The sequence below is a fragment of the Myodes glareolus genome, chromosome 4 (assembly GCF_982192425.1).
Source record: "Myodes glareolus chromosome 4, mMyoGla1.1, whole genome shotgun sequence".
Taxonomy (NCBI): domain Eukaryota; kingdom Metazoa; phylum Chordata; class Mammalia; order Rodentia; family Cricetidae; genus Myodes; species Myodes glareolus.
Genome location: NC_142029.1, coordinates 25,554,137 through 25,565,001, shown reverse-complemented (window position 1 = coordinate 25,565,001; position 10,865 = coordinate 25,554,137). Strand labels below are relative to the sequence as shown.

Sequence of the window (10,865 nt, the reverse complement as noted above, 5' to 3'; positions counted from 1 at the left end):
CTCACAACTGTTTGTAACTCATGTTATCCAGAAAGGATTAACACCCTCTCTGACCTCCATGAGCACTGCATACACATGGTGCACATGCATACATGCAGGCAAAACACTCGTAAACATAAAATAAAAAGAAATCTGAAGCAAAAAGTGTGAACTGAGAAGAGAGTATCAAAGGTCCCTGCGTTACAGTCCTTACCCACATTAGGAGTAATCAGTACAGTGAGACCTCATGTATCCAGGCAGGCTCTTACCTGGCACACTGACTAGTTTCTCACCTGGGCTGTCTACATGCTAGCATCAAAAAACATTTTCGAGGTGTCAAATATTAAGAATTTCCCTCCACGCCCTTGAACCCAGCACTCGATGGATGTCTGTGTGTTCAAAACCAGCCTGGTCTACAGGGTGAGTTCCAGGACAGCCAGCACTATACTAGGAAACCCTGTCTTGAAAAACAAAACAAAACAAAAAAGTTTCCTATGCTCCTATTGTGTGACGTCACCCAATGGCTTCCCTAGTTTAGTCCCTAAGGTCCAGGCAAGCAGATATGAACTTCCAAGGTCAGGAACTGATAGTTTCTGTACAGAAGAAACTCACCCAAGGGAAAGAACTAGAGAGAGCAGACTTAAATAGCCACCTAGTAAGCAGCTAAGGGACTTTTGCCTCATTGTTTGAAGCCTTTAAACAAATAACCATGCATTCATTTGATCTTCCTCTCAGTATGTGATTTTTCCAAACTGTGTTTGGATATGTCACAACAAGTCTGGGGCTGTAGTTCAGTAGAACACTTGGCCCTCACAGGTTCAATCTCTAGCACCAAAAAATATATATATATATATGTGTGTGTGTGTGTGTGTGTGTGTGTGTGTGTAAATGTGCGTGTCTACTCCTGAAGTGTGTACTTTGGCTCGATAATAAAACTTCTTCCTGATTCCTTTTAAAGAAATTGACAATTGTTCTGAGTAAACTATAAGGAGGAAAGAAAAGAGAACTGTGGATTATTGAGGAGGAGCTGAGGAACAAACAGACTACCAAGAACGCCTAAACCTAAACACATGTATTCACACACTCACAGGTACAATAATCTCAGAAAGGCGGGGAACAAACACAACATTTATTTTTTTCCTTCAGGGAGGGCATCTGGAGAAAGGAGAACGTACCCTTTATGTCTTTCTTTTGTTGTGGTAAAAATACACACAGCATAAAATGTATCCTGCTGTAACTATTTCCAAGGGCCTGGCACAGTGACTTTTGGTACATTCACAGCTGTGTGTGACCATAACTTCTGTCTAACTCCAGGACATTGCCTCCCTCCAAAGGAGACCCCCATATTCATGAAAAATCATTTTCTGTTTCATGTCACCCCTAGCCCCTGGCTACCACTAACCTTGCTTTACATCTCTATGAATCTGCCTCTTTCCCATATTTCATAGAAAAATAACAATATAGCATACAGCCTTCACTTGGCATGTCCTCAAGGCCCATTTATATTTTAGACTATATTAGTTCTTCGTTCTTTTCTAAGGCTACGTAAAGCTCCATTGTGCGGAGAAAATCTGTTTGAGGAAGGAGGTGGTTACTGGTATCACTGTGTGCGTGTAGAGGTCAGGAGAGGATAACCCTCAGGGGTCAGGATGGAGCGTGGGTGGTCAGACTTGGCAGCAAGGTCCTTTCCTCACTGAGCCATCTCACTGATTGGTATAGCCACTAGGCAGTGATGACATCTGGGCTACTGCCAACTTTGGGGATTGTGATTGGCACTATGGACACTGTGTGCAGCCAAAACCCTTAGTGTTCAGTGCTCTATCGCATTGCAGATATTACCTAACAACACAAAAAATTGTTTTAATAAAATAACTAGAGGCTGGGCAGTGGTGGTGCACGCCTTTAATCCCAGCAATCGGGAGGCAGAGGCAGGCGGATCTCTGTGAGTTCGAGACAGTATCCTGAAACAGAGCGAGTTTCAGGACAGTATCTAAAGCTACAAGAAGAAACCCTGCCTCGAAAAACTAAAAAATAAAAAAAAATATAGAATAACTACAGACATATGCTATACTTTATAACCACTACTTGTCAGCTCTTCAAGATGATTACTGGATCAACAAATGGGTCTCCTACGACCTAAAAGAAACTGAGTGGTGGGGAGTATAAAATAGAGTCCAATTTTAAAATAATCCAGTGGCTCTTCAAGCTGCAACTGCACCGTTCGTTAAATGTTTCAGAAGCCATGCCCTGCGAGCGTGGGAAGGGCTGTGAGAACGTGTTCTTGATCCATGATTTTCACAAAGGGAAAGCAGTAATTAAAGTTGGCTTTACCATGTGACTGTGTTGACTTGGTCTGAGGCATAAATTCTCCCCGAAGAGCCTGGCCCCTGCAGCGCCACAGACGTCCTCTAGGGGGCGAGCCCAGGGGACGCCGAGTGCCCTGAGGAGCTCTGAGAGGTAGACAGAAAGAACTGGGCCAGTAGAGCTTCTGCACCGGGAAAACACCATGACGAAGCATCCAGTACGTGGAGGACACTTGGGAGACGCGTTTCTCAAGCACTTTATTTTTATAAACAGGGAGATGGAAACCAGAATAGCTACTGCTGTCACAGACACTGGAGGCAGGAAGCCTGGAACCGTCAGCTATGATGCTACATGCAGTGCAGAGAGAGAGACTTTCCATACCTCAGGGAACCAGTTTGACTGTCTCTCCCTAGCTCGCTGCCTTCCTCCTCCTGACCCCACCACTTACTTACATGTGTGACCCGGGGCCTGGAACTGAGTCTTTGTAGGTCATGTCCTCATCTGCTTTCTGGGTCTACTGTCTACAGCTGGCAGAGGTGAGACTGGAATTGTGTGTATCAGACCTCTACGCGCTGTACACAGGAGGTTTTCACTATGTGTTTGGTTGGTGAACTGCTTCAGTCCTCTCAACGGCCATGGTTCTGTTGAAGAAACGAATCTTTTTTTCTTTTTCTTTTTCTTTTTCTCCTTCTTGTCTTTTGAGACAGGGTCTCACTACATAGCTCAGGGTGGCCTTAAGTTCATGAACCTCTTGCCTTAGCCTTCTGGATTCTGGGGGCATGAGGGTTATGTGCCACAACACTGAACCTGTAGCTACCCGATGACCACTTAAGTCAGTTCTCTCCTTCTATCATGTGTATTCCAGGAGCTCAGGTCATCCAACTTGTATAGCAAGCTCTTACCTGCTGTGACATCTCCCACGCTCCCAAATACATGTCGATTGGTGACATCTTCTCATACGTCGAAGGTTTACCTGGGCTGTCGTAGCCTGTGTCCGGGCAACGATGTCTGCTGCTGGGTCCCTCCTGGCTTGTTCATTCTTGCTTGTAGGGAGGCATGTGGATTGAGAAATTGCAGGTAGAAATAACAGAAATACAAAAGAAATAAACAGGATAGATCTGGGGGGACTGTTGGTGACTACTGCAGCCTCCAGGTTAGTTTTCATAGCCCTTTTATACCCCAAGCCAAAGGGAAGGGCAAAAAGACTTTTTAAAAAAAAAAATCCTGCTACAAGGAGCAAGCAAGAGTTCAAAACATTGAGGATCAAAACATCCAGTAGCTACACCTTAGGCCAAACATCCTGTTACCTAGGCAAGACACTTATCAACTTCACCTTAGGTCTGTTGTTTGACCGTGACAGAGCAAAACAAGCTTGACCTCTCTAACCCTAAGTCAAGACTTCTATGGGCTCCCATAGATCCTCTCTTTTTAAATGTTTTAATAAAGCCCGTGCTTCTGCTACAGGACGGATGATTGTGTCTGTCTTAGGTTGTTCTTTTAAATCTTTTAGCCTTATAGCCTTACCTAAATTCCATCCAATGTCCTCTCTTAGATAGACTGTAGGCAAAAATATTGTACTGTCTTTGACTACCAGCCTCTGTTATAAAAGATTAAGGGAGAGGGCATAGCAAAATGCCATACACTTCTGAACCAACTTTCCAATGAGAGTTCATAAGCTTGTATAACAAGCCCTTACCTGCTGCGACATCTCCCAGGCTCCCAAATACATCTTGATTGGTCATCTTCTCATATGTAGAAGGTTTACTGGACAGGGGAAGAGAATGAGAGTATTGAATATAAACACCACTGTTGAGGCCAAAAGCTCCTCTGTGAAGCCTGCCCAGCCCTGCATAGGCTCTGCTGTCTGACAAGTAGGCATCCTTAGGACCTCTCCAAGGCCAAGATGACCATATCCTCCCTGCCTCCCTCTTCTGCCTTTGGACACAGCTGAGTTTGCCTGTTTCAAATATCACGGACCCTCCTTACCCATGAATATCACATGCACAGATTCGACCTATCCTGTTTGGGACCCGTGGATTTGTTTGTTTTAATTATATCTAGAATAATTGGGAGAGTGTACAACTCGAGGGTCAGAGCACACATCTGTAGTGCTAGGGTGGAAAGAGAGGGGATTTTGTTTGGTTGGGCTTTTTTGAGACAGAATCTCACTATGTAGCCCTGGCTGTCCCGAATTCACTGTGTAGATCACGCTGACCTCGAACTCATAGAAACCTGCCAATCTCTGCCTCTTGATTAAAGGCATGCATCACCACACCTGGTTGGGGAGAAGATTCTTAAGAGTAAAGAATGTTAGCAGGGGAGTGACAGGGAAAGGAAATTGCAGGGGGAGGGGAGTGACGGGAAGGGGATAACAAGGGATTGGTGCTTGCCTTTAAATCTTAGTACTCAAGAGGCAGAGGCAGAAGCAGGTAGATTTGTGAGTTTACAAAAAACCAACCAAACAAAAAAGAGGAGTATGTTCTGTCCTTATTGTTGAGGTGAGAATATGGATTACTGACTCCTACTGTCCGGCACAGAGGTGGCAAATGGTCAATAAACTGAAGGTTTTTAAATTGGTCTTAAACTATATGTTCTTTCTTATATATAGCTTTTACCCTCTAATTCTTAAAAAAAAATTCTTATTTGGGGGCCTAGCGAGATGGCTCAGTGGTTAAGAGCACTCACTGCTCTTGCAGATGACCTGAGTTTGGTTCCTAGCACCTGTATGGAGAGGCTCAAAACTTCCTATAACTCTAGTTCTAGGCTATTCCTTATCTTCTTCTAGATGTGGAAGGTGCTTGTACACACATGGTAAGCATACATACATATGATCAGGCCTACACACATACACATAACTTTTTATTTAAGATTTTTATATTATTTTTAATTATAGGTGTATATGTGAAAAACTGGATATCTTTGGAACTGGAGTTTTAGGAGGTTGTGAGCCCCCTGTCATGGGAGCTGGGAATGAAACTGGGGTCCTAAGCAAGGGCAGTATATGCTCTTAACTGCTAAGCCATCTCTAGCCGCAAATGTAGGATTTTTTGGTTTGGCTTGGGGGCTTGTTTTGAGAACCGGGGATTGAACCTAGGGCTTCATGTGTGCTCAGCAAGCATTCTTCACTAAGCTAGAGGTCAGCCTTCTTACCTTCTAATTTTTATATGTATATAGTTATGGGAACTGAATGTGTGTAAAGGTCATAAACCTAAAAGGGGGCCACTTGAAGGAAGAGGGCTGGGGAGGATGATAGGTCAGATGACAGAAAAGTAGGAAGGTGAATCTGGGGTCACGGGGTACCAGTGTGAAGACAGGCAAATGAGGGAGTGGGGAGGACTAACCAAAAGTGTGTGTGACATGTAGTAAGGAAATCTAGTACTTTGCATGCTGATTTTTTAAAAAATGAGTTGGGCATGTTGACTCACTCCTTTAGAATCCCAGCACTCAAGAGGCAGAAGCATGCTTATCTCTGTGAGTTAGAGGCCTATGTGGTCCTACATGGTGAGTTCTAGGACATCCAGAGCTACATAGTGAGACACTGTCCGAAAAAAAATGAGGGGCTGGAGAGATGACTTAGTGGTTAAGAGCAGGCATCAATCTTCCAGAGGACCAGTTTAGTTCCTAGCAGCGGTGCTGGACAACTCACGACCACCTATAACTCTCACTAGAGAGGATCTGATGTTGCTTCCTGACCTCCACCAGCAATCCCCCCAAATATATATGTATGTATAGATATTTTTAATTAAATCAATGATTTATTCTTTTTTAAATAGCTTGGTGATATAGGCAGTCTGATAAGAAGGCAGGGTGTAATGATCTGTTCTGTTCCTTTAAGAGACAAACCACGCCCACTGCCCCCACTCCGCAGAGGCAGGCAGATCTTCCTTCCTGCTTGCAGCCTTAGTTTCTCCTTTTCTGTCTCCCTCTCAAAGGGGCAGCTTCTGCCTCTCCCCACTTCTCCCCTTCCCCCTTCTGTCTCTCTCTGTCTCTCTCTGTCTCTCTACTCTTCTCCCCTTCTCCCTTCCTTCTCCATAACCCACTAAATAAATATCCAACCTTGCTCTGTATGGCATGCCTATCTGTCTGTCTCTGGCCAGCTGTGTGTCTCCCTGCCCGGGACCAGCCGCCTTCGCCTTCGGAGACCTGCGGCATGGTCTCATGGTGTGCCCATCCATCTGTCTCTTCTCATGGGACTGGCTGCCCCATCGAGGTCTCTCATTCACCACACGTTTCCCTGCCTGGCCTCATGGCCCGCTGTTGCTCGGAGACCTGCAGTGTTTCTGCTGCTGCAGCTGCCAGAAGTCCAGGGATCCACAGCATTTTTAATTAATCAATTACACAAGGGAGCTGGGCAGCAGTGGCACGTGCTTTTAATCCCAACACTCGGGTGGCAGAGGTAGGCGGGTCTCAGAGTTTGAGGCCAGCCTGGTCTACAGAGAAAGTTTCAGGACAGCCAAGGCTTCACAGAGAAACCTTGACTCAAAGAAAAAGAAAAAAAAAAGACAGGGGTAATTGAGCAAGTCCACAATTTGGCCAGGTTCAGCATTAACCTCCAGGTCCGGGTAGCAAGCTTCGGCAGTGTGAAAAGCATCCTGTCTGGACTGCACATGTGCAGGTTTTTCTCTTGTCCTTATGCCACTGTGCAACAGCCTTGAACATAGCATTTATATTGTCTTAGCCATCATAAATAATCCGAATGTCCAAGAGAATCATGTAGGTCATATGCAAATTCTATGGCATATTCCATAAGGGATTTTAGCTTGTATGGATTTTTTTTTTTATTGGAGGGTTTCTGGAACCAATCTCCCACAGCCTGTGAGGAATGATTTACTACCAACCAAAGTGTTTAATGAAAACTGTCATTCATGCCCAGTTGTTTAATGATTATGTAGATTGTCAAATATAGCTGCATGATGTGATGGTAAATTTACTTTATTTCTTTGCATTATGAAAGTCAAGCTATCTTTTCTAAGTCTTCATGATTTATACTGCATATGTAACAAGACTTAAAAATTAGGTGATAAGTCTTAATTCTTACAGTTTTCTTATTGGAAGTAGAATGGAGTGGTGCTGAATCACACACATTTTTCATCATGTAAAATGCTGCAGAGTTGGGGAGGCGGCTCGGTAGGTGGAGTGCTTGATGTGCAATCACGAGGGCCTTCGTTCCGATTCTCACCCCTGTAAAAGCCGGCTGTGGCAATGTGCATTTGTGACCTCAGTGTTTGGGACAAGCAGATTCCAGGAACTCAAGGGCCAGTCAGTCGAACCAAAATGGTGAGCTCGAGGGTTAGTGGCAGACCCTGTCTGTAAATAACAAGGTAGAGGGGCCTGGAGAGATGGCTCAGTCGTTAAGAACACTTACTGCTCTTGCAGAGGACCCAAGTTTGGTTCCCGGCATCCATATCAGGCAGTTTTCAGCCACCTATAACTCTAGTTCATGGGAACCTAACATCCTTTTCTGGCCTCTAAGGGCACCTGCATCCCCATCTGGTAGACATGGAGAGGAGCCTGGCATGGGCACAGACTAAGGACGCGGAAGGCGATAGAAGACGACACCTGAGTTTGACCTCAGGTTTTCACACATGCCCGGGCAAGTGTGCTCCGCCCTCCACCATGCATAAATAAACCAAACAAAATTTTGCTCTTTTTTTTTTTTAAAAAAAATATCATTCTACAATCTACAAAATTTGGGAGGGGGTGGATAGAGAAAAGAAAGGGAATTTTCTCACAATCCCAGCAACTGAGGACCGTTAGCGTTTCTTGGCAGACTTTAAAACATCTTAAATGGTGTCTTTTTACAAAGTTGAGATCATGACATTTCTCTTTAAAAATATGCTTCTCTGCTGCATAATAGTGATATTTATTCTTCCACCCAACATCTCTTAAGTGCTTATTACACATTTAGCACTGGGGTGCAAAGATAAATTAGACACTGTGTTATACCTTTTTCACCCTTCATAGTGTTTCAACTTTGTCAGTGCATAGGAAGGAGGGCGCCCTGACCTGACAGATAACAGCGAGGGCAGGAGAGACTTGGGGTGGGGGAGGGGAGGACGAGCAGGAAGCCCAGGAGGCTGAGGAGTCTGGGGAATCAAGAGCAGCCAGGTAGTGTTTGCCAGGCAGGTGAATTGCGGCAGGTGTTGAGTGCAGATAGTTTGGCCGTTCGAGTGCCCGGGCAACTCTCAAATTTCATCTTTCCTTAACCCCTTTTTGCGAAATTAAGAAAAAAAAAAAACACAAGCGAACAAAAACTCCTCATCTGTTCAGAGACCCTTCTTCTGCGATTGCTGACTAAGTTTTCAAGACCTCATTCTCCCCTCTGCCCTTGATCTCCACTTTCCACGTAGCTGAGAATCCACCCCACTTTGAGCTTTTCTCTTCCTGGGTCCCGTGCATGAAGCTTGCACCCTTCCTTGTGGGATTTCCTTGGGGCTGTTCCCGGTACAGTTGAGTGCTCAGTTGGAGATCTAATGACTAAGCGTGAATGGATTTCCTCTTGGGAATTTCGCCATTCCTCTCTTCCTCCCCCTTTCACAAGCTCCGCAGCACCTGTGCCAGGCTCATTGACTTCCGCTGCACTCTGAGTCTCTGCCTTACCTTCCAGTTTCCACTCAGGCGGTGGCTTGTCCTGGCCAGGTGCCGGGTGTTGCCTCCCAGGGGCGTTTCAGTGCGCACCAGCCTCCTTTGGTCTGGAGGAGGCCAGTGAGCTCTGGGGAAGGAGGAAGAGATGTCTACACATCTGGCCAGAGACCAAAAGAGCAGGCTGATCAAGTCAGCCCTCACACCTTAGACCTGCCCCAACTCCACCCAAAGATTCTATCAGCGTGTAAATCTGGATACTGTTTGCACAAGTCTTCCTTCTGCCTCCCCCCGCCCCCAGCAAGAAGGTACAGGCCAGGCCAGAGTCAGGGTAGGACTCCAATCTGATGTTGGGCAAGCAGGACTCACACTTTCTAGTCAAATCTGGATTTATTTGCATAGCGCTACCTGCTTCATATTACTGAAAGACGACTTTAGTGAGAGGTGACAGAAAACAATAAAAATACTGGTGTGGAATGAATAGCCCTGGGTTGGCCTCCTGGCTTGAGCACTTAGGTCTCAGTTTCCTTTTTGGTAACAGGATGGATTGAACTGCTTGGTCTCCAAAAGTCCCTCAAGGTACAAGGTCTTAGTCCTGGAGAACGCCATGACAGTCCATTGGACTTTTCCCAGGGTGACCACTCTGGCCTCAGAGTCAGTCCCACAACTCCAGCCCCTCACAAAGGACCTAGATGTAGGATAGCCTGGCAAAGATGGCATATAGAAGCAAGGGAGTACGTTTACTCAAAGGAACCAAGCTTCTAGAAAAGCCCACATTCTCAAGAGACTGAAAAGACCAAAGTGCCCTGAGTGTCCAGCTACCAATGGAAGTCAGTGCTATGAATCCCCTGGGTTTTCCACTCCTCGTTGCCTCTCCCCACTTTTCAAAACGCTGCTCCTGGAAGCCAAGGTGAGGGCATTAGGTTTTTTGGCATGGAGTACCTCACAAGAGGAGTTGCTCCCTGCCCTTCACAACCCTGCTCCCTGGGCCTTTGTCCCCCTCATCTCCAGAGCCAGAGACATGTTAGCCAAGTTTCCGTGAGAAAAAAAAAATATCATTTATTTGTTCTCAGCTCTCAGGAAGCTCAGGCTCCTTCTACAGCATGGTGGTGAGCCATGATGGGGGAGGGCTCTAGCAAGCACCAATCTGTAGCTGCCTTCATGGAGGTAAGAGGGAATGGCTCCTCAGGCATTATCTTCCTAGTTAGTCAGAAAGAAAGGCTCTACCACTTCCAGGTCTGAAGCCCTCAACATGGTGGCACCCACCTCTTCTGAATCCTTTTAGTCTTTATTATATCCTGGTTCTCTCTCTGTCTCTGTCTCTGTCTCTGTCTCTGTCTCTGTCTCTCTCTCTCTCTCTGTGTGTGTGTGTGTGTGTGTATGTGCATGTGGGGAGTAAACTCAGGGCCTTGTGCATGCTGGGCTAGTACTAACCTATGCCTTGCCCACAACTTTATCTTCCAGTGTGAATATACTGGCAATCTTTTCTCCAAAGGACCCATTCGAAGGAGGCTAGGGCAAAAGATAAAGCTCTAAAATATGTGTGATGAAGCTGGTGACTCGTGTTTTTCAGGAACCTACTATATGAGTCTCAAATGTTACATGTTTCCTCATGATTACATACATTCTTTAACACCTCCTGGGAGAGGGATGGTTGTAATCCTCCATTTTATAGGTTTGGGATCTCAGAGGCTCAGAGATAGTAAATCACTTATCCAAGGTTACATTGTTACCATGAGGTAAAGGGACACACAGACCCAGCTCTGTCCATTAAACTGCTATACTCGGATGACAAACATTTACTAAGAACCTACTTCAGTGATAAACCGCAGGGCCAGCATTATAATAACCATTCGAGTTGCATTTTGTTGCTCTGAGAAAACACTTAGGGAGCCAGGTGGTGATGGTACATGCCTTTAATCCCAGCACTCAGGAGGCAGAAGCAAGCAGAACTCTGAGTTTGAGGCCAGCCTGGTCTATAGAGTGAGTTCCATGACAGC

The 10,865-nt window shown here is 45.6% G+C and overlaps 1 long non-coding RNA gene across 1 annotated transcript; it reads right to left on the bottom strand.

Moving 5' to 3' along the window:
• Window positions 1-2,523: 2,523 nt before the first annotated feature.
• LOC146894578 (uncharacterized) lies at window positions 2,524-9,087 on the bottom strand. The gene is made up of 3 exons (XR_015001765.2): window positions 8,884-9,087; window positions 3,980-4,047; window positions 2,524-3,322 (listed from the first exon to the last, which is right to left on the bottom strand). It is a non-coding gene; the product is annotated as an uncharacterized LOC146894578 (long non-coding RNA).
• Between the last annotated feature and the right edge of the window lie 1,778 nt (window positions 9,088-10,865).